The 24,455-nt window shown below is 45.6% G+C and overlaps 1 protein-coding gene and 1 long non-coding RNA gene across 2 annotated transcripts in view; one reads left to right on the forward strand and one right to left on the reverse strand.

Annotated features, from left to right (window-relative positions):
- Positions 1–8,514, reverse strand: part of CNPY2 (canopy FGF signaling regulator 2) — a 134,911-nt gene extending 126,397 nt beyond the window's left edge. Inside the window, exon 1 of the mRNA XM_063952659.1 lies at positions 8,408–8,514. The gene's annotated coding sequence lies outside the window, so the exon portion shown is untranslated. The remainder of the gene's footprint in view (positions 1–8,407) is intronic.
- Positions 8,430–24,455, forward strand: part of LOC135013772 (uncharacterized) — a 40,148-nt gene continuing 24,122 nt past the window's right edge. The window contains exon 1 of the long non-coding RNA XR_010212391.1: positions 8,430–8,727. This is a non-coding gene — a long non-coding RNA (uncharacterized LOC135013772). The remainder of the gene's footprint in view (positions 8,728–24,455) is intronic.

The raw sequence follows: 24,455 nt of genomic DNA on the forward strand, positions 1-24,455 counted from the left end.
TGTAAACAACTGTGAAAAAACAAAACTGGGTAAAAACAGACAGATATAAAGTAGGAAAAATGTACAAACAAAAAACTAATTTGTGGCCCAAGACTAGTTAACCCTTGCAAAACTACAGCTACTTATTCAAAACTGTAAAATATGGTGTGTGTGCCCATTTTGCCAGTGTATTTCATGCCCAAAACAGCATTGGGCCAGGCAAAATACAATTGCGTCATATGTAAGTGGCCATCCTCTGTTGATTTCATGTGTCAAATTTGTGGCCCAAGACTGGTTAACCCTTGCAAAACTACAGCTACTTATTCAAAATGGTAAAATATGGTGTGTGTGCACTTTGCCAGTGTATTTCATGCCCAAAACAGCGTTGGACCAAGGAAAATACAACTGGGTCATATGTAAGTGACCACTCTGTGTTGATTTCAGGTGTCAAATTTGTGGCCCAAGACTGGTTAACCCTTGCAAAACTACAGCTACTTATTCAAAATGGCAATTTATAAAATGGTGTTTGTGCCCACTTTGCCAGTGGATTTCATGCCCAAAACAGCGTTGGGCCAGGCAAAATACAAGTGGGTCACATGCAAGTGACCACCCTCTGTTGTTCTTGGGGGTCAAATTTGTGGCCCAAGCCTAGTTAACCCTTGCAAAACTACAGCTACTTATTCAAAATGGTAAAATATGGTGTGTGTGCCCACTTTGCCAGTGTATTTCATGCCCAAAACAGTGTTGGGCCAGGCAAAATACAAGTGGGTCACATGCAAGTGACCACATTCTGTGGATTTCAGGTGTCAAATTTGTGGCCCAAGACTGGTTAACCCTTGCAAAACTACAGCTACTTATTCAAAATGGCAATTTATAAAATAGGATTTTGGTACCTACCGGTAAATCCTTTTCTCTTAGTCCGTAGAGGATGCTGGGGACTCCAAAAGGACCGTGGGGTATAGACGGATCCGCAGGAGCTTGGGCACACTATAAAGACTTAAACTGGGTGTGAACTGGCTCCTCCCTCTATGCCCCTCCTCCAGACCTCAGTTAGAAACTGTGCCCAGGAGAGATGGACATTTTGAGGAAAGAATTTATAAACACGGTGAGTGTCATACCAGCTCACACCACGAACACACCGCAGAACGTGGTATTCAATCGAAAACCAGCCTACGGCATGAAAAAGACACAGCCACATGCTGAGAGAATATGTAACACAACCTGTGTGCCAACACAACCAATAATAAGACACCTCATGCCATGGGCTGGACATTGTCAGCAACAGCCTGACAGAGAAGAAACACCACTAAAGTATAACCAAAAACAATAACTGCAGACACAGTACGCACTAGGACGGGCGCCCAGCATCCTCTACGGACTAAGAGAAAAGGATTTACCGGTAGGTACCAAAAACCTATTTTCTCATACGTCCTAGAGGATGTTGGGGACTCCAAAAGGACCATGGGGTCAATACCAAAGCTCTAGAACGGGCGGGAGAGTGCGAACGACTCTGCAGCACCGATAGAGCAAGCAAAAGGTCCCCCACAACCAGGGTATCAACCCTGTAGAGCATAGCAAACGCGTTTGAACCCGACCAAGTATCCACTCAGCAGAGTTGAACCGCCGAGACTCCTCGGGCCTCCGCCCAGGAGGAGCCCATCTTCCCAGTAAAATGGGCCTCCACCGACTTCGGCGACGGCAATCCAGCCGTAGACCGAACCTGCCCAATAGCATCACAGATCCAACGCGTAACCGACTGCATAACACAGTCACCCAAACCATACTGGGAACATATCAGACAAACAGAGCCCCTGTTTCTCCAATCTGAACCAAAATGGCGACCTAAATATTCAAATACGCGGCAACATCGAGAGAATTTGAATCAGCTAATGCCTAAGTAACCCCCGGCATCAAAATAGGCCAAAATCTGCGAAACGCAGAAAACACTCTCGGCAGAACCACTAACCCAGTTCTCAATTCCTTTCAATCCACATGAAAGATCAAACAAGGCTCTTGTGAGACAAAACCACCACTTCCGACACCAGCCTTGCGGACGTCAAAGCCAAGAGCATGACCACTTTCCACGAGATAAATTTTTGTAGAGAAATTATTAGGCCACACTCCCCACTTTAAACTTGCATCCACACCGGTTTGTAAAGTATGGATAAACCCGACCAAGCTGAAATACTTCCATAGGAGCCTTCCTGGATACACCCAAAACACAGAGTTACGCCCACTACAGTGGTAAAGCTTAGCCGTTACTTCTTTCTTAGCTTGAAGAATTGAGGAAAGGACTTCACTGGGAACACCCTTTCGGCTTAGGATATGGCATTCCACCGCCACGACGTCAGACGCAGCTGCGGTAAGCCTTGAAACACGCCCTGATCTTGTTGTCACAGATCCTCACATAGAGAAAGAGGGCAGGAATCTTCTATGAGTAATCATGAAAACCTGGATAGCAAACCCTCCTTGTCTAGACCGGATCCAAGAGGACCGCCTGAACCTATGTTCATCCCACGTTTATCACCTTTAAACAAAAATAAAAGCAGAGAGGCCACCTTGACCGACTAAAAACCGCGGTGTCACGAGGTTGTCCACTGCTATAGCTTAAGCGTCCCCTGACCTGGAACAATATCCCTGAGGCCTCTCATGGAGGTGAGACACCAACATATCCAATTGCGACAATCCTCAAAGACTTGTCACGTCTGTGAAAACTTCTCGACGACGACCAAATTTTTCCAGGATGGAGATCACGTCAGCAGAGGAAATCTATTTCCCTGTCGTTCACCTCCGGAACGAAGACTGCTAACATAGCGTTTACCAGACTCTCCACCCAACGGCAAAACAGTGCATCTTCTGCCATTGCCGCTTTGCTCCTTGTTCCGCCATAGCGGTTTACTTATGCCACTGCTGACAAGCCGTCTAGCAGAACTAACACGGGCAGAACACGAAGACTACGTTTGTAAAAACTAACACTCAATTCAAGAATGTTTACAGCAGACGAGCTTTCCAACTCGACCCTATCCCCTGGAAACACGTCCCTTGCAAGTACTGCTCCTCCGTCTCGGAGATCTGTATGCACGGACACCAGGATCTACACCCGGAACCCGAACCTTCATCCCTCTAGAAAAAGAGAACCGAGCAGACACCACAGGAGCGATGTCCTGGCCGTTAGGATTATATTCATGTGCGTGTGCAGGTGAGACCCGGATCACCTTTTCAACTGGACTCTTGAAAACCACTCCGGCAATAAAGCCTCTCACCGAAAAAGGCCTCTCCGGCCGCAGCCAACCGGTTAAGTAACTGAACACCTTGATGAAGTGTCACAGGAAAACCGATCCAACCCTGGATCTTCAGACCTCTTTTCACATGGAAAAACCCCGAACTTTTACCGGTCATTATCGACTCTGAAAAAAAAACACCTCCAACCTCTGTGTTGTTGGAAACAACAGCCAATCCCTGTGTCAAAGAACAGTCAGAGAGAAACAACGATTTGCACCTTTATACAGGGACCACCGGACAATGTTCTGATCCTGACGCACCTCTGTACGGCGTCGTGTACTATCTTCCCTTCCAGAATGGAATGGCAAGAACTATTAGAAGAACAGTAAGGGGAAACAATCGTAACTCCAAATGTCCCCCTTCGGATTCTATAAGTAACCCACAGGTCCCAGTCTATTCCTGGACCAACCGAAACATAGTATACAAGTGCCCACCTGAGCGGGGACCAGCCCTATAGACTCAGCGACAAGTGGTGGATGTGGAGGAAACAGAAAACGACATCCACTTCTGCGAACCTAACAAGGCTGCAGAACTCTTGCCTTTTCACCTTCCACTGACTACACAGAAAAGGAAAAAGGACGGTATCGAACCGGTTAAAACGACTGCATCCCACAAAAGAATGCGTCACCAACCGTTGTGAAAGAGGCTAACACACGAAGTTAGACTTACCAGAGGAATCCGCCGAGATTGACTGACCAGAGGCCACCAAACAGCTGTATACCTCCCTCCAGCATCTCCCAGAGACATCCTCCACATTTTTCCGGTCACACCTCCTGCTGTCACGTGGCAGCCTGCTGTAATGTTATAAGGTAGAACAAACATAGGCAAGCCTACCCACACTGGGTAGGGTAATTCCATCGGATGCCTACCCGAATACAACACTCCCTCAAGTGCATACAGCGCAACAAGGTCAAAGTATAGAAATAAAATTTCACTTAGCTGCCTGTGTATGATCCTTTGCGACCGGGCTCTGCGTCGACCAGGAGTTGACTGTCATAATTTTCTCTCCGCGATGTGAAGAGAAGAATATTCGGACTCCTTGAGAGGATCGAACCAACTCGTCACGGCCAATCTAGAGCTTAATCAACAGAGCGACCAGTACATGATAAGAATACCATTATTTCAGCATTCATGGATATACATCATGTAATACACAATAAAACACATATATCCTAACCATGCATATATAAACCTATATCTACATATACAGGTTGAGTATCCCATATCCAAATATTCCGAAATACGGAATATTCCAAAATACGGACTTTTTTGAGAGAGAGTGAGATAGTGAAATCTTTGTTTTTTGATGGCTCAATGTACACAAACTTTGTTAAATACACAAAGTTATTAATAATATTGTATTAAATGACCTTCAGGCTGTGTATATAAGGTGTATATGAAACATAAATGAATTGTGTGAATGTACACACACTTTGTTTAATGCACAAAGTTATAAAAAATATTGTCTAAAATGACCTTCAGGCTTTGTATATAAGGTGTATATGTAACATAAATGTATTCTGTGCTTAGATTTAGGTCCCATCACCATGATATCTCATTATGGTATCTAATTATTCCAAAATACGGAAAAATCCGATATCCAAAATACCTCAGGTCCCAAGCATTTTGGATAAGGGATACTCAACCTGTATACACATATAGATATAACCTATACGCAAGTGGATTGTCCAGACCTGTCAGGTCCCTAGTGACGGTAATGTGTTGTGAATGTGTATGACCATGTACTGACATGCCCCCGATGTGGATCTACCAGGAACATGAAGGTCGACAGAAACTTAGTAAATGTCGACAGCAAGGAATAGTAAGCAGGCAAAAAATAATCACGGAACCCCGAGGGGTCCGAGGGAAGGATACAAATACAATTCTGATAACGCTCCCCCCACATATACCAATAAAAAAAAAAAAAAATTGTATTATATATATATATATATATATATATATATATATATATAAATGTAAAGGTACAAGGCAATAACAGCCTGATAATTTTTTTTACCCAGGAAATACCGTTGATGCCGACAGGGCATCCACAAACAACCGTATCTCCCCTATCGTGTTTACTGTTTTAATCACACAAACACCAATCTGCTAAGACTTAATTTCCCGAATCAAGTACTGCCCTGCGCCGGCGAAGCCGACAGTTATCCCCACAGCAGCTTGTGACAAAGGCCTCACACCTGCCGGCATATGTCGACTAACCAATAGTGGGTACAAACAGGGAAACAGGGAATATATGTAATATAAGAGTGATTATGCGCCCATTATCAAACCTTAGGCTATATGACACCCATATAGCTTTAAAACACTGTGCCCCCCTCCAACTCACTATCCAGCAAGTCCTGGCGGGGATCTGAGGAAAATGGCGCTAATTCCCCTGTGAGGGCTAAGCTCCGCCCCTTCCCGGCGCGCTTAAGCCCGCTCAAATTATATAAATATAGAAACCTAAATTTAGCTGGGGACCCTATATACAGGGAGTAACCGCCTGTATAAATCCCTTTATGTCCAAACGCAGGCCAGGGCGACCCCCACTGCGCCCCGCACCCACGGAAGCCGTTGGTGTGTGGGAGCCATGGAGCGCAGCGCGCACGCTGCGGTACCCTGGCGGCGGAGAAGACTCCCGGTGTCCGGGTATGTTCCCCCGCCCGGGATCCTTCAATAAATGCCCCTCAGGGCGCTCCCCCCCCAGCGCCCTGCACGCCGATGGTGTGCAGGAGCAGAGAGCGCAGCGCTACCGCTGCTGCTCCCTCCGTTTGCGGCGCACTGGCGGGGCGGGCACCGAAGTATGTCCCCCCGCCAGTGATCTACTAATTACACATATATATATATATATACATGCTATATGCTGCCCAGGGCGCTCCCCCCTAGCGCCCTGCACCCTGCAGGCTGGTGGAGTGCGGGAGCAGGAACCGCAGTGCTACCACTGCTGCTCCCTCCCGTTCGCGGCACACTGGCGGGGCGGGCACCGAAGTATGTCCCCCCGCCAGTGATCTACATATTATACATCTTCTATATGCTGCCCAGGGCGCTCCCCCACAGCGCCCTGCAGGCCGATGGTATGTGTGGGAGCAGGGAGCGCAGCGCTACCACTGTCGCTCCCCCCTGCGGCACACTGGCGGGGTGAACATACCCCGTGCCCAGGCATCGAAATATGTCCCACCGCCAGCATTTTAGCCCCTCAGCAACATGCACCCAGGGCGCTCCCCCCCAGCGCCCTGCACCCTGCCAGAGACGTTGGTGTGTGGGAGCATGGAGCGCAGCGCTACCGCTACTGTCACCTCCGTTACTGAAGTCTTCTGCCGTCACTGAAGTCTTCTTTTCTTCCAGTACTCACCCGGCTTCTGTCTTCTGGCTTCTGTGAGGGGATTGACGGCGCGGCTCCGGGAACAAGCAGCTAGGCGCACCAAGTGATCGAACCCTCTGGAGCTAAAGGTGTCCAGTAGCCGAGAAGCAGAGCCATTAAACTAAGAAGAAGTAGGTCCTGCTTCTCTCCCCTCACTCCCACGCTGCAGGGAGCCTGTAGCCAGCAGGTCTGCCTGAAAATAAAAAACCTAACAATAAAGTCTTTCAGAGAAACTCAGTAGAGCTCCCCTAGTGTGTGACCCATCACTCCTGGGCACAAAGTCTAACTGAGGTCTGGGGTAGGGGCATAGAGGGAGGAGCCAGTTCACACCCAGTTTAAGTCTTTATAGTGTGCCCAAGCTCCTGCGGATCCGTCTATACCCCATGGTCCTTTTGGAGTCCCCAGCATCCTCTAGGACGTATGAGAAAATGGTGTTTGTGCCCACTTTGCCAGTGTATTTCTTGCCCAAAACAGCGTTGGTCCAGGCAAAATACAAGTGGGTCATATGTAAGTGACCACCCTCTGTTGATTTCAAGTGTCAAATTTGTGGCCCAAGACTGGTTAACCCTTGCAAAACTACAGCTACTTATTCAAAATGGTAAATTATGGTGTTTGTGCCCACTTTGCCAGTGTATTTCATGCCCAAACCAGCGTTGGGCCAGGCAAAATACAAGTGGGTCACATGCAAGTGACCACCCTCTGTTGTTTTTGGCGGTCAAATTTGTGGCCCAAGACTAGTTAACCCTTGCAAAACTACAGCTACTTATTGAAAATGGTAAATTATGGTGTTTGTGCCCACTTTGCCAGTGGATTTCATGCCCAAACCAGCGTTGGGCCAGGCAAAATACAAGTGGGTCACATGCAAGTGACCACCCTCTGTTGTTTTTGGGGGTCAAATTTGTGGCCCAAGACTAGTTAACCCTTGCAAAACTACAGCTACTTATTCAAAATGGTAAAATATGGTGTGTGTGCCCACTTTGCCAGTGTATTTCATGCCCAAAACAGCGTTGGACCAAGGAAAATACAACTTGGTCATATGTAAGTGACCACATTCTGTTGATTTCAGGTGTCAAATTTGTGGCCCAAGACTGGTTAACCCTTGCAAAACTACAGCTACTTATTCAAAATGGTAAAATATGGTATGTGTGCCCACTTTGCCAGTGTATTTCATGCCCAAAACAGCGTTGGGCCAAGGAAAATACAAGTGGGTCATATGTAACGGACGACTCTGTTGATTTCAGGGGTAAAATTTGTGACCCAAGACTCATTAACCCTTGCAAAACTAAATTTTCTGAATAAGAAGCTGGAGCTCGAATAAGAAGTGAATAAGAGGCTGGCCGAATAAGAAGCTAACTTCAGCATCGTGCCCAGGGTCACGTCTGATGCTGCTCTGCAAACTGCAGCTCCAAGAGCTGAACTTTTAGCAGCCCCTGACTCCAGGCTCCCAGCCAGGCAAACCCCCCAGCTCTGGATGTCTGGCTTGTGCACCTCTGACCTCCGATCACAGCAGCAGCTTAATCACGCAAAACCGCTGATCTGTCCATAGATGTAGGGGGCTCCTGGCGGGGTTTACAGATAAGGGAACAGTGGGAGCTTAACCCTTCATCCACCGGAGTCAGTGCCAGTGACTATACACTGTTGAGCTGGGAGCTCTCAGCTCCCCCCCTGCAGACTTACAGCAAAGGTGCATGGCATTAGCTCCTATCCCTCCCCATGCCCCCAGCAGCTCCGGTCATCTCCCCGGGTGTCCCCTGAGCCCTTCTGCAGCTCATCTCCCATCTTTACCAGCAGCAGCAGCAGCAGCGACCTGTCCACACCAGCAGCTTCAGCAGCAGCACCAGCTCCCGATGCCTCTTGGGGCTGCCCCTCATCCTGCCTTATAACATGACACAATGCATACACTGTGACACTATACCAACAGAACGCATCATCTGCTAATCGGCTGAGCATATACAGTAAGAGCCCTGTAACGTTATCTAACGTCCAACTGAGACGAGAATGTCACGTAGAGTAACAGTAGTCAGGCACTTTGGGACAACTAAATCTCTGAGGGTAGGACCCCGGCGTCTGGCTGTTGCGTGGCGAGGTATCTATGTGTATGACAGGTGAGGGAGTGGCCAAACTGGGGATTATCCAATCATATTACAGTTATTTACATGATGCTGCTGTAGTAGGATCTCTGGCTGCCAATCCTCAGTACAGTACAGGGAGAGGACTATTATACAAGAACGCCACGTGTCATGGTGTAGTCCAATCAGCAATCAGAATAATTGTATGCAAACTGGTCATGGTCTATAAAATTCCCTTAATAACATGCCAATAACTTTGTGCAAATGGGCAGGGGCCAAAAGGATAACATGTTGATATGGGCACACCGATGGAAACAGTATACAAGGCACTGTATAAAGGATTTTTCAGGGTTATTGCTACAAAAATATTGTTAATCTATTTGCTGTCAGTTTCCAATTACATATGTATATATATATATATATATATATATATATATATATATATATTCTATATATATATATATATTCTATATATGAAACTTGTTTTTTACAGATACACACAAAGGTCTAGAAATTGCTTTTAAGTATTGGCAAGTCTGCGCTGACACTAGCATCTACATTATACAAGGCTATCCAATGGACATTGATTTACAAATGCAAACTAAAAAGGACAGTCTAACAAATCATACCTATGAACACCATAAACAAAATATTGGTCAAGCTGCTGATGATAATATTCATGGCTTAATACTATTTTCCTGTCTTGATACTATTTGATGTTGGATGATATAATATTAGGTCTATTTACTAAGCCGTGAATGGCAGTGCCGTAACTAGACATTTCTCTGACGTCCTAAGTGGATGCTGGGACTCCGTAAGGACCATGGGGAATAGCGGCTCCGCAGGAGACTGGGCACAACTATAAAGAAAGCTTTAGGTCTAACTGGTGTGCACTGGCTCCTCCCACTATGACCCTCCTCCAGACTTCAGTTAGAATCTTGTGCCCGGCTGAGCTGGATGCACACTAGGGGCTCTCCTGAGCTCCTAGAAAGAAAGTATATTTAGGTTTTTTATTTTACAGTGAGATCTGCTGGCAACAGACTCACTGCAGCGAGGGACTAAGGGGAGAAGAAGCGAACCTACCTAACAGGTGGTAGTTTGGGCTTCTTAGGCTACTGGACACCATTAGCTCCAGAGGGATCGACCGCAGGACCCGACCTTGGTGTTCGTTCCCAGAGCCGCGCCGCCGTCCCCCTTACAGAGCCAGAAGCAACGAAGAGGTCCGGAAAATCGGCGGCAGAAGACTTCGGTCTTCACCAAGGTAGCGCACAGCACTGCAGCTGTGCGCCATTGCTCCTCATGTACACCTCACACTCCGGTCACTGATGGGTGCAGGGCGCTGGGGGGGGGGGGGGCGGCCCCTTAGGGCAATATATGACACCTTGGCTGGCAAATCTACATCATATATAGTCCTAGAGGCTATATAGATGTAAAATTACCCCTGCCAGTATTACAGAAAAAGCGGGAGAAAGTCCGCCGAAAAAGGGGCGGGGCCATCTCCCTCAGCACACTGGCGCCATTTTTCCCCCACAGCTCCGCTGGAAGGAAGCTCCCTGGCTCTCCCCTGCAGTCTGAACACTACAGAAGGGTAAAAAAGAGGGGGGGGCCACTAAATTTAGGCGCAGTATAGATATATATATATATATATATATATATATTGTCAAAGTCAGAAAAATATCACGATGCACACTGCCATATTTGCACCTCATATGTGTCCCTGCTGCGCATGCGTGCGCTCTCCCATGCGTGCGCATACTCGCTGTTGCGGGCACCCGCAGGCGCACGGTATGCGCATTTACGGTAGAGATTGTATGCGTCTAGCGGGCGAATCTTTCGTTACATATTTTCACCATATAATGTATTTTGTAGATTATGGTCCCTTTGATAGAATCTGAAAGTTTGGTTAATGTAGCATGTTCATGGACAGAGAAATCCCTCTTTGTTTGATACGAAGGGTCAGAAAGGAGTAATACAGTGGTGTTTAGTATCCATCGGAAGAATATTTAATTAGCAATATTCCGGTGTTGGTTTGATACAGATTAACCGCTCGTGCGAATAGTTATGGACATAAGAAGTTTATGTCCATTTACTATTATTTGCACTTACTTATCCATGCGGCGGGAAACCTAGTTTCCCACCCACCTGAGCAGTTGGAAGTAGACACAGCCCACCTGTATGAATCAACCTATGACCTTTTGTTATAATACGAAGAGGAATTCCTGTGTCCAATGAACAATGAGATTGTAGGGACCATTGAATTGTATTGTGTGTGGGGCATAAATAGACAAGCCGATCACATCCAGCTCACTCTTCAACGGTTCTCATTGCTGATAATCGGGAGCTGGATGTCCAGAGGCGCATGCGATCGTTCCCCTTTGTGCGTAAGTTTTTCTCCGCAATCATATTGTCTTTCTTGTTATTCTGAGCCATATCTCTCTCTCTCTCTCTTCTCTTTCTCTCTCGTTTCTCTTATATAGTTATTGTACTGATATTGTATTTCACGTGTAGTTATCTGGTTAGGTAGTCTATGTTATATTGGTAGTGTATGACTTGTATTGTATTATTCTTTTGAACATTCATTCATTTCCTTAAAAGGCGTTAGACCCTTAGACCGGTATTGTGTGTTCATTATATTGCAGTGGGTAATAGGAGCGTCTCTATCGCTCAAACAGCTTTAGCGTAAACCCGCTTACAAAGTGTTGCATTCTCATCTTATCACTACACCAAGGGTTACTGCATAATACACTGTTTTATGGTATAGTTATAAAGGTTTAACATTGTGAGCGTCTGCGCCGCTGGTGATCTCCTCGTGGTCCCGAGCGTCCGCTACGCTGTAGCGAATCATTACGTTAGTCGGCAGCCAATAGCGTGCCTGCCTGTGATCTCTTGGCCGTAAGCGAACGTGACGCTTGAGCGTCTCGACTACGGCTAATCGATTGTTACGTAACGTGCGTACCCTTACGGTACTCCATACGTTAATAGCGTACAGTGTTCTTAGACCTCTTAAAGGGTTTCAAATAAGATAAATATTCAGCTTTATCAATTGGCGGCTCGTCCGTCCTTCACATATCTCTGCTAGGTAATTTCAGCAGACATTATCCATCAGCAAAGGGCGGGAGATCATATTCCTCGTAGTGCTGTCTGGATAAGCGTCTGCTTCGCTTAGTAAAGGGTGCTGAAGGAATCCGGAACCGGAGGTAAGAACAACACGCTAGTGTCTTTTAAAACTGTTTATTTCTGTCTTGCGTACGCACGCACATATCTGCATTTCTTTTCATTCGTGTATTTTCATATCACTCTCCTGTTTGCCATTTTATAATTGATAAAACGTGCTAAGAGAGATTTGTCGCTATTTCATAGTTAAAAGTGTAAAAGTAATACATTAAGGGATAAAGTGAAAAGCACACACGCAGCTCTGCCTAAAGATACAAGGAGAGATTGGTGTGGTGTTCGGTAGATGATCGAGGATCATCCACATTGATAAACGTGTACATTGTGTTACGGTGGATATTTGCTTTGCGTACACGTGTCTCTAACAAAGGGTGAGACTCGCGTACGCAACTCAAAGGCCGACGCACGCAGCGTATATTACGCAACGGAGCGCCCGGGTACGCCCACGTAACTCAAATCACACGCTAGTGTTATTTTAACAGGCGAAAAGGTGGCAACGCGATAAATAGCGCAAGTTTATTTTAGTGTCCGAAATTTAGACTAACAGATCCATCTCCAAATTTACAACACATCTGGTTTAAAGAAAATTTCTGCGCAGAAATAGAAATAGAAACAAAAGTGTACATGTGGTGAGTGAGTGTTTGCAATTATATAAGTTTTTACAATTTTGGGGATTGAACCACAGAAATCATCGAGTTCTCGTGAAATTACATACGTGTAAGTGACATACATGGTGGCTAGGGAGGCATCCCTTGTTAAACATATAAAGAGCATTAGAGTGTAGCAGACCAGGAGGTCATACTGTAACAGACCAGGAGGTCAGACCAGGAGGTCGCATAACAGACCAGGAGGTCCAGGTACAGCAGACAAGGAAGTCCGCTATAGAGTCAAGTAGCCCAACACCAAGAAGGGTTGGAGCGGAACCCATATAGGCCATAAAGCTCAGGCTGAAGGAATTCGCAGCTGCTGAATGTCGATTCCACTGGTCGCTCCGTACATAAGATTAGTTGCTTATGTACTGAACGATTGTACCGCACGTAATTGTGTGCATTAGTTAGTAACTTGACCTAGTACCATTTGTGTAAAAAAAAAGGGTCATAAACGCTATTTGTACATTCTGACGTGATTTGTGTAATTTTTTATTTTTAAAAGGGAAGTTCGCTGGTCACTCAGGAATTATCCAACAACCCCACAGTTACTGGAAAGGGTTAATGCTCTGCGGATCACACCCACATGTTCCAGTAAACAAAGGTTCATAGGGGCCCTAGGTCGAGTACGCCAGCGCTAAAGCAGTGTGTGGGCGTATTGGTCGGCGTGGGCGAGTAAGTGGGGTACTCGGTAAACCACCACCGTCAACCTATCTTTGAATATTTTGGTTTTTTGTAAGGGTTCGCTGAAGACCCTGATATAAAGGTCAGAGGTAGAGCAAGCAACACCTGCAAATTATGGGGGCCAGTTGTTCAGGAAGGGGGCGATCAACCTCGGTTCGGGTTGATTTAGTGAACCAACCAATCGGGTCGGCAAGGTACGTAATGTGTGAAAAATACGGCTCACACACAAAAGTTTTATGTGATGAATGGGAGAGAATGACGGTACATGACGGGGAGAAATTCCCAAGAGTAGGCAGCTTTAGTCCAGAAGTGTTACAAAATCTAAGGAGAAGGATATGTCTCATTAAATCAACAAAGAGACAAATCAAACATTATGATTATTTGCAGCTATGGCAACAGGAGGGTGAAATACAGAGAGGATTGGCTCAGGCGGCGGGATCTAATCCTATCAGGAAACTGGTAGCCACGGCCCCGCCGCCACCATACATATCAGGAGACAAATTGGTTGCGGAGAATGACGCATCAGGGGGTAACAAACAGGCACTTAGCAACTGTATAAATGTTAAGGATAATGTTAATAAGTTAACCAATGCAAGTATTAACCCGTGCAAGTTGTACCCTGTTTTGAACTTTCCCCAGGAGTGTGATCAAGAAGACGAAGCATCAACAATATCGGCGCTCTCTCTAGCAGCCACCATATCAGAAACAACAGTAGGCACGGCCCAACCCATAAGATTAGTAACAAAGCCCCCTAGCGGAGGGACAGGTGAGGTCGTATCAACGGGTAAGTACGGCACCATACACTATGCTGAAACCATTTCACCACAGGCTGTAGAATCTACACAGAATGATGTTATTAAACTTGCTCCCGTGAGGGTAATAGCAGTTCCAAATGGGAAAACGGACACTACAGGAGTCACTCCTATCAGGAACATTGCCATGTACAGCCCGTTTTCCCGAATGGAATTAAGAACCATAGTGACTGAATTCCCTGATCCTAGAAAAGATCTAGTTGCTAGCCAGAAATACATCAGAGACCTAGGGAACACTTTAGAGCCCAATAACAAAGACTGGCAGGTATTGCTGAGGGCTTGTTTACCCTCCAATGTCGACTCGGCTCAATTCTTAGCTGACTGTGGATTGGATCAGGATGTACCCCTTACAGATATGTACAACAAAGACAATGTAAAAAGAATAAATTTACAGTTAAAGGAGTATTTCCCAGCTGTAGCCAAATGGAATAGAATTTTTTCCATTAAACAAAAAGAGTCAGAAACAGCTGCTGATTATTTTCACCGGGCATTATTAGAAATGGCAAAATACACTGGCATAGAGGACATTAGGACCAATGCAAATCATCAAGAAGTAGCAGTATCTGTGCTAATGGATGGTTTAAGAGAAGCATTAAAGACAAGGGTACAGACCACGCAACCATGTTGGCGAGGTCTGTCGGTGGCTACTTTGAGAGAGGCTGCTATTGATCACGACCGGAATATCACCAGACACAGGGAGTCACAAGGTGATAAGTTAATGGCCGTAAGTATACAGGCCCTGACCACAAAGCAGCCTTTGTATAGATCACCAAACCCTGTGGGTAAGTCAAATGTGGTAACATGTTATTTTTGTCATAAACAGGGACACATAGCACGAGACTGTAGAGCGAAAAATTCACAAAGATCATACCAACCCCCTAGACAACGACATGACACACGAAATTGGGATCAGGGTCCACAGAGACGGAGTTATGAGCCACATACAGGGGAAACAAAAAGATATCCCCCAAAAGGAGACTGGCAAACTCCTGGCAGTTCCCATTTAACCCCTTCACAAGTAGTTGCTGCCAGCGGGATTCAGGGAGGTCACCATACCCAATAGGGGTGTGGCCATACCTGTAATCTGCAGCCAGTAAAATTGATTGCAAATCTTGGAAGTGAACCCGAAATTGCAATCAATGTAGCTGGTAAATCATTAAACTTTCTTGTAGATACGGGGGCGGCCAAATCAGTGATAAATTCGACAGTGGGCATGAGAACCACTGGTAAGACAATTCCAGCCATAGGAGTAACGGGAATAGTCCAGCACTACCCTGTTAGCAAACCAGCCGAGATTACAATAGGGCCTTTACATACCAAGCATTCCTTTTTGCTGGCTGCATCGGCACCGACTAATCTCCTGGGAAGAGACTTATTGTGTAAAATGGGGTGCGTCATTTATTGTACTCCTGAAGGTGTATTCTTGGACATACCTGAGAATCACGCTCAGGAAGTGCGAGACATGTTAGACTCCCCATCAAAATTAATGTCACATACCATTATGACAAATAGGACTCCATCCCAAGTAGAAGAAATGACATCCCAGATACCAGAGTCACTTTGGACTAAAGATGGACAGGACACTGGATTAATGGCAAACGTAGCTCCGGTAGTTGTACAAGTAAAAGATGGTAGGATAGCTCCAAAAATCCCACAGTACCCTCTGAAGCCAGAGGTGGAGTTAGGAGTGTATCCCGTAATAGAGCGCTTGCTACAACAGGGCATTCTGGTAAGAACGTCCAGCACTGCCAATAGTCCCATCTTCCCTGTAAAAAAGAGTGGGGGGAGGGGTTACCGGCTAGTGCAGGATCTAAGGGGGATTAACAAAATAGTTGAGAGTCAGTTCCCCGTAGTGCCAAATCCAGCTGTCATCCTTATGCAAATCCCTCCCACTGCGAAATTTTTCACTGTTATTGACCTCTGCTCCGCTTTCTTTTCGGTACCTCTGCATCCTGACAGCCAATATTTGTTTGCATTTACATACAGAGGAGTCCAATACACATGGACTCGATTACCACAAGGTTTCATAGACAGTCCAAGTATATTTTCCCAGGCTTTGCATGATTGTTTACAGTCTTTCCAACCAGAGAGTGGATCAGTATTGATACAGTATGTGGATGATTTACTACTGTGTTCAGATTCATTGGAAGCATCCCTGAAGGATACGAAACAGCTCCTGTTTCATCTTTCAGACACAGGACACAAGGTTTCCAAAGACAAGTTACAATTATGCCAAACTAAAGTAAAATATTTGGGACACTGTCTAACACAAGGACTGAGACACCTGACCGCTGATAGAATTCAAGCAATTAGAGACATGACTCTGCCACAAACCCAGCAACAGATCAGAACATTTTTAGGAATGTGTGGGTATTGCCGTAACTGGATCCCAGGGTTTTCCATTCTAGCGTTACCTTTGCAGGAGATGGTCTCCTCAAACAAACCTGATTGGATTTCGCATACAGACGAGTCCGAGATGGCATTTGAGAGACTTAAACAGTGCCTAACGCAGGCACCAGCATTAGGTATGCCGGACTATGGGAAAGCCTTTGAGCTGTACGGAACAGAAAGTGCTGGTTGCGCGGCAGGCGTCTTAACCCAAAAGCACGGTGATGCCAGCAGGCCAGTAGCATACTACAGCGCTCAGCTAGATACGGTAGCGCGATCCCTCCCCACATGCTTGCGAAGCGTTGCTGCCATAGCATTGCTAGTAACGAAAAGCGAAGATGTAGTGCTAGGTCACAACCTCACAATTCATACACCACATGCAGTGTCAGCCTTGCTAAATTCTGCCCAAACCAGGCACGTCTCATCAGCGCGGTTTACAAGATGGGAATTGGCACTAATGGCCCCCGTAAACATCACCATAAGGAGATGCAGTGCATTAAATCCTGCAACATATCTCCCAGGTGTGCCTGGACAGGCACAAAGGGTGGAGGATGAGAGTGGTGGGGAAGGAGAATTTAATACAAAGGACGACACACATGATTGTATGGAATATTTGACCCAAAATTATACCGCAAGGCCTGACATCAGTGACAACCCACTGGAAGATGTAGATCTAACTTTCTACACGGACGGTAGTTGTCACAGACAGTCAGACTCGTGAGACTTGTGTACTGGATACGCAGTCGTAGATGACCAAGGCACCATAGAAGCAGAACCGCTAGGCCCACCTCACTCAGCCCAGGTTGCTGAACTGGTCGCCCTAACCAGAGCATGTGAATTGGCTAAGGGCAAATCAGCCAATATCTACACCGACTCTAGATACGCATTCGGGGTAGTCCATGATTTCGGAGCCCTATGGCGCCTCAGAAATTTCATGACGGCAGCTGGTACACCGGTAGCGCATGCAGCTCACATTAAAAGGCTTCTAACAGCGATACAGGAACCCGACAGAGTGGCTGTTATCAAGTGTAAAGCACACACATATAGCCAAGACCCAGTATCACTTGGTAACAGCCGAGCAGACGAAGCAGCTAAGTTAGCAGCTGGTACCCCCAGACAGACAGACACCACACAACTGATGGTATTTAATACCATCAACACACAGAAGCTGTGTGAGATGCAAAATTTGTGTTCCACACAGGAAAAGGCAGTCTGGAAGGCAAAGGGATATGGCCAGGAGTCCTCAGGACTCTGGACGGATGGACAAGGTAAACCGGTGGCCCCCAGAGCATATCTTCCATGTTTAGCTGAGGCAGCTCACGGGCTGACTCATCTGGGCAAGGAAGGAATGTGCAAGTTGGTAAGAGCATATTGGTGCGCCCCAGGATTTTCATCTCATGCAAGTAAGAGAGCAATGTCATGCCTTACATGCTTGAGAAAGAATATCGGAAAGGCAATACCAACAGAACCATCTCATATCCCACCTACAGGCGGTCCTTTTCAGGTAATACAGATTGACTTTATTCAATTACCCCCTTGTCGAAATTTGAAATATGTACTTGTTTGTATAGATGTGTTCTCAAATTGGGTCGAAGCATTTCCTGCGGCCACAAATACCGCTATGTTTACTGCTAAGAAAATTGTGCAGGAATTTGTATGTAGATATGGTATCCCTAGAATAATTGAAAGTGATAGGGGTACCCATTTTACAGGTGATGTCTTTCAAGGAATGTGTAAGTTGATGGGAATTGATAGCAAGCTGCACACTCCATACCGTCCACAGGCGAGTGCGAAGGTGGAAAGAGTGAACAGCACTATTAAAAATAAACTGAGCAAAGTTATGGCAGAGACAGGATTGACATGGCCAGAAGCTTTACCCATTGTACTGTACAGCATCAGAACCACTCCCAGGTCCCCTCTTAATCTGTCTCCCTTTGAAATCTTGTTTGGTCGACAACCGCATGTTATGATTAACCCTCAGGATGATTTGAAGTGTAACAATGAAGTGACTGTAAAATACTTGATTAACATGAGTAAACAGCTAAGGAATCAAAATGATAATTTGAAGTTGGTGATTCCTGATTTACCAGATAGTAATTGTCATGACATTGAACCTGGGGATTATGTAATGATACGGAATTTTCTACGCTCAGGTTGCCTTATTGACAGATGGGAAGGACCATACCAAGTCTTATTGACTAGCACTACAGCATTGAAAGTTGCCGAGAGAGAGACTTGGGTTCATTCGTCCCATTGTAAGAAGGTTGCTGATCCAGAGAGGTCCCGTGATAAGGAACAGATGGTAGAGGAAGTTGTATCACTGGAGTGTCTGTTCCAGGAGGACTGAGGCGGCACCTGAGCATTGAAAATCACAAGATCAAAAGCAGTTGTCGATTTCCTGTTCCCTTTTATTGTTTTTCTCCACTTCCCATCCCCTCTCCCTCAAATTATTTTTTTTCCCCCTTCTCATTCTTCTTCGTTTCCTCCTAAGATGGACTTGCCTCAAGAGACTGTGATCCGGATTTTCCTGTTGACCATGATGTTGACCAGAGCAGTCTGTTCCGGCGAGAGTACCATGGAGGTCGAGAGAGGTTCTGGAATGGGTTCTGATGACAGAGATGGAGGCGTAGTTTCCCAAGAACAACATAAGCAACAAGCAAAGGCGAGTATCAGAAAACGATCCGATAACATAGACCATAGAAGGAATTGTGAAGGATTGTTAGCTGAAGAAAACTGTATCTGTAGGCTCTGTGACAATGTGGTTGAGGATGGGTGCATCAAGAAATGCCAATCCAGTTTTAATATCCACATGGACCGGCATCCCTTGAGTGACTATCACTCCTTAGTGGGTAGTGTGTTAAATCAAACAGATTGTTGGGTATGCTCTCAAGTACCTCAAGGTCATAGCAAATCAGGACTAGTACCATTTCCTTTAACGATAGGTGAGGTACTTGAGCTAAGTGGTGGGAGGCCGGTGGACAGGAGGTTTAATATCTCCAGTCCTCCTAGTTTGAAGCTCCACCAATATCATGTGGATAGATCCCTAATATGTTTTAACATTTCCAATCCCCGAAAGCCGGGAAATTGGGAAGTGTCATGGAGTAACCAAACCATGACCTTTTCATATAGAGCAGATAGAATGCCGACAGATACAGAGCTTATACGCCACATAGCCAGTAGAGGAAAATCTTTCCGATATAGGTATACCCTAGGAAGTAGGATTACGAGAGTTGGAGAGGTATCACCAGGATACTGTGCACATATCGTACAAGCTGATACGTGTACTAGACAGATGGGAGAATTAGGGTTAGGAGATTTCACATGGAAGATGTGTAATATGGTTATGTCCTACTCCGTCCCATATGTTCTCCCCGATGATGCATATTTCATATGCGGGAGGAAGGCGTATAAGTGGCTTGCCCCAAACTCTGAAGGATTGTGTTATATTGGAAAAGTACTGCCTGAAGTAATGACCGTATCACATGCCAAAATGAAAGATATTCACCGTGTTGCCCAAGCTCCTTATACTCATACTCATTACGAGCACGTAGTTAAACGGCACCTGATAGAAAGAACAGAGCATCCGGCCTCTGACATGATCCATGAATCCACCGGGATTCAGTTTCTAATCGCGTTAGACATCACTCGCACCGCCAGAGGAGTGTTGAATTATAAATACATATCTGCGCTCGCAAATTTGTTAGACAATATCACAGAAATGTATGATGACACGTTTAGGTATACTGGAAGAGAACTTCAAGCTTATAAAACAGAACTGGTTCAGCATAGAATGGTTCTCAATTATCTCACGGCAGTGACAGGTGGATATTGTGTCACACTGGCAACGCAGTACGGCGTGAAATGCTGCACATATATAACGAATAGTACCGAGGACCCGGTCGAGGTCATAGACCAAAAGATGGACGATATTCTCCAATTAAAGTGGGAATTTCGCAGGAGACACAATCTCACCCTTGCTGCTGTGAGTAATGAGCTGACTAGTTGGGTGTCATGGTTGAACCCGCGAAATTGGTTCTCTGGTTTAGGAGAATGGGCTCAAGGAGTCATAATGGATGTTGGGAAGTTTCTCCTATGTATCTTAGGTGTTGTCATAACGATTGCCTTGATATTTAGATGCGGTCAGGCTTTAATGAAGTGCAAACGTAGTACCAGGGTAATGAGTTTAAGGAGTGAGGAAATTGTAATTCCAATGGATTTGATTTATGACCCAACTGTAGAAACAATGATGTGATGAAAATGCGATTTCTACGGTCCGTTTCTTTCACCTGTTTTTCCGGTTTTTCCAAGGTAAAAAGACCCACTTTTGACGAGGAATTTGATGATCCTGTATACAGACAACTGATGGATTAAAGAAGAAGTTTTGACAACCTTATACACAGATATTTGATGAACTATGCCATAGACCCCCAGTTTCCCTAGAAATTTTAAAATTACGCTAGCCCAACACTTTTGTAAGTCTATGGACATTGACAAAGCTTTTTGCCCACACCATTTTGGCAAAAGCACAAAGAAGACTGCATTCAACAGACACCGAACAAGACTTCAACCGACAAATGTTCATTAACCTGACATAGAATACCACTGCATTTACCGTAATTATGTCTTTTCTTCATCTCTACAACCTTCAGGTAATTACACACATAGTCGATAGAGAATACCAGCACAGATATCAGCAATCACCTATCCCCCCATTCATGTACCATCAACTAAAATGTGCTCCCCATTTTGTTACAACCACAGCCGAAAAGAGCTCGGTAAAGTTTGACAGCCCATCCACAGACCCGTACCACGGGATAAGAAGGAATTCAAATGTATACTTCGCAATACCTCGAAGCTTGATTTAAAACACGTACGGCACGATGATACATGACCCCCAAACACGGATTCATACACACATGCTTCTGCTATCTCACTAGGTCATACCCTTTTCCTACCTTCTCCTCTCCTCCCCTACCCAACCATGGAAATGTATTTACACTTGACATATATTTTTCTCTTTTTGAAATGTTTTAGGAAGTGGCAGTTATTGTTGACTGCCAAAGGGTGGACTGTCAAAGTCAGAAAAATATCACGATGCACACTGCCATATTTGCACCTCATATGTGTCCCTGCTGCGCATGCGTGCGCTCTCCCGTGCGTGCGCATACTCGCTGTTGCGGGCACCCGCAGGCGCACGGTATGCGCATTTACGGTAGAGATTGTATGCGTCTAGCGGGCGAATCTTTCGTTACATATTTTCACCATATAATGTATTTTGTAGATTATGGTCCCTTTGATAGAATCTGAAAGTTTGGTTAATGTAGCATGTTCATGGACAGAGAAATCCCTCTTTGTTTGATACGAAGGGTCAGACAGGAGTAATACAGTGGTGTTTAGTATCCATCGGAAGAACATTTAATTAGCAATATTCCGGTGTTGGTTTGATACAGATTAACCGCTCGTGCGAATAGTTATGGACATAAGAAGTTTATGTCCATTTACTATTATTTGCACTTACTTATCCATGCGGCGGGAAACCTAGTTTCCCACCCACCTGAGCAGTTGGAAGTAGACACAGCCCACCTGTATGAATCAACCTATGACCTTTTGTTATAATACGAAGAGGAATTCCTGTGTCCAATGAACAATGAGATTGTAGGGACCATTGAATTGTATTGTGTGTGGGGCATAAATAGACAAGCCGATCACATCCAGCTCACTCTTCAACGGTTCTCATTGCTGATAATCGGGAGCTGGATGTCCAGAGGCGCATGCGATCGTTCCCCTTTGTGCGTAAGTTTTTCTCCGCAATCATATTGTCTTTCTTGTTATTCTGAGCCATATCTCTCTCTCTCTCTCTTCTCTTTCTCTCTCGTTTCTCTTATATAGTTATTGTACTGATATTGTATTTCACGTGTAGTTATCTGGTTAGGTAGTCTATGTTATATTGGTAGTGTATGACTTGTATTGTATTATTCTTTTGAACATTCATTCATTTCCTTAAAAGGCGTTAGACCCTTAGACCGGTATTGTGTGTTCATTATATTGCAGTGGGTAATAGGAGCGTCTCTATCGCTCAAACAGCTTTAGCGTAAACCCGCTTACAAAGTGTTGCATTCTCATCTTATCACTACACCAAGGGTTACTGCATAATACACTGTTTTATGGTATAGTTATAAAGGTTTAACATTGTGAGCGTCTGCGCCGCTGGTGATCTCCTCGTGGTCCCGAGCGTCCGCTACGCTGTAGCGAATCATTACGTTAGTCGGCAGCCAATAGCGTGCCTGCCTGTGATCTCTTGGCCGTAAGCGAACGTGACGCTTGAGCGTCTCGACTACGGCTAATCGATTGTTACGCAACGTGCGTACCCTTACGGTACTCCATACGTCAATAGCGTACAGTGTTCTTAGACCTCTTAAAGGGTTTCAAATAAGATAAATATTCAGCTTTATCAATATGATATATAAAAAAGCAGCTATAAGGGAAAACACTCATTTATAGTGGGATCCCTGTGTTATATAGCGCTCTGGTGTGTGCTGGCATACTCTCTCTCTGTCTCCCCAAAGGGCTTTGTGGGGTCCTGTCCTCTGTCAGAGCATTCCCTGTGTGTTTGCGGTGTGTCGGTACGGCTGTGTCGACATGTTTGATGAGGAGGCTTATGTGGAGGCGGAGCAAATGCCTGTAAACGTGATGTCACCCCCTGCGGGGTCGACACCTGAGTGGATGGTGCTGTGGAAGGAATTACGCGACAGTGTCGACTCCTTGCATAAAAGGTTTGACGACATACCTAATGTGGGACAGCCGGCTTCTCAGCCTGTGCCTGCCCAGGCGTCTCAAAAGTCATCAGGGGCTCTAAAACGCCCGCTACCTCAGATGACAGACACAGATGTCGACACGGATACTGACTCCAGTGTCGACGACGATGAGACTAATGTAACTTCCAGTAGGGCCACACGTTACATGATTGAGGCAATGAAAAATGTGTTGCACATTTCTGATGTTACCCCCGGTACCACAAAAAAGGGTATTATGTTTGGAGAGAAAAAACTACCAGTAGCTTTTCCTCCATCTGAAGAGTTAAATGAGGTGTGTGAAGAAGCGTGGGCTTCCCCTGATAAAAAGCTGGTAATTTCTAAGAGGTTACTAATGGCGTACCCTTTCCCGCCAGAGGATAGGTCACGCTGGGAAACATCTCCTAGGGTGGATAAAGCGCTCACACGCTTGTCAAAGAAAGTGGCACTACCGTCTCCGGATACGGCCGCCCTGAAGGAATCTGCTGATAGAAAGCAGGAGGCTATCCTGAAATCTATATATACACACACAGGTGTTATACTGAGACCGGCTATTGCTTCAGCCTGGATGTGCAGTGCTGCTGCTGCGTGGTCAGATTCCCTGTCAGAAAATATAGATACCCTAGACAGGGACACTATATTGCTAAACGTAGAGCATATAAAAGACGCACTTTTATACATGAGGGATGCACAGAGGGATATTTGCCGGCTGGCATCCAAAATTAGTGCAATGTCCATTTCTGCCAGGAGAGGGTTATGGACTTGGCAGTGGACAGGAGATGCAGATTCCAAACGACACTTACCTGCATGTCCCCATTTACCATCCTCACCAGGAGTACCTCAGATTTGTGGTACAGGATTGTCATTACCAATTCCAGACGTTGCCGTTCGGTCTATCCACGGCTCCGAGGGTCTTTACCAAGGTAATGGGCGAAATGATGATACTCCTTCGAAAGAAGGGAGTTTTAATTATCCCGTACTTGGACGATCTCCTGATAAAGGCGAGGTCCAGAGAGCAGTGGTTGGTCGGGGTAGCACTATCTCGGGAAGTGCTACAACAGCACGGCTGGATTCTAAACATTCCAAAGTCACAGCTGGTCCCTACGACACGTCTACTGTTCCTGGGGATGGTTCTGGACACAGAACAGAGAAAAGTGTTTCTCCCGGAGGAGAAGGCCATGGAGCTGTCATCTCTAGTCAGAGGCCTCCTAAAACCAAAACAGGTGTCGGTGCATCACTGCACGCGGATCCTGGGAAAAATGGTAGCTTCC

Source organism: Pseudophryne corroboree, chromosome 2 (assembly GCF_028390025.1).
Source record: "Pseudophryne corroboree isolate aPseCor3 chromosome 2, aPseCor3.hap2, whole genome shotgun sequence".
NCBI lineage: Eukaryota > Metazoa > Chordata > Amphibia > Anura > Myobatrachidae > Pseudophryne > Pseudophryne corroboree.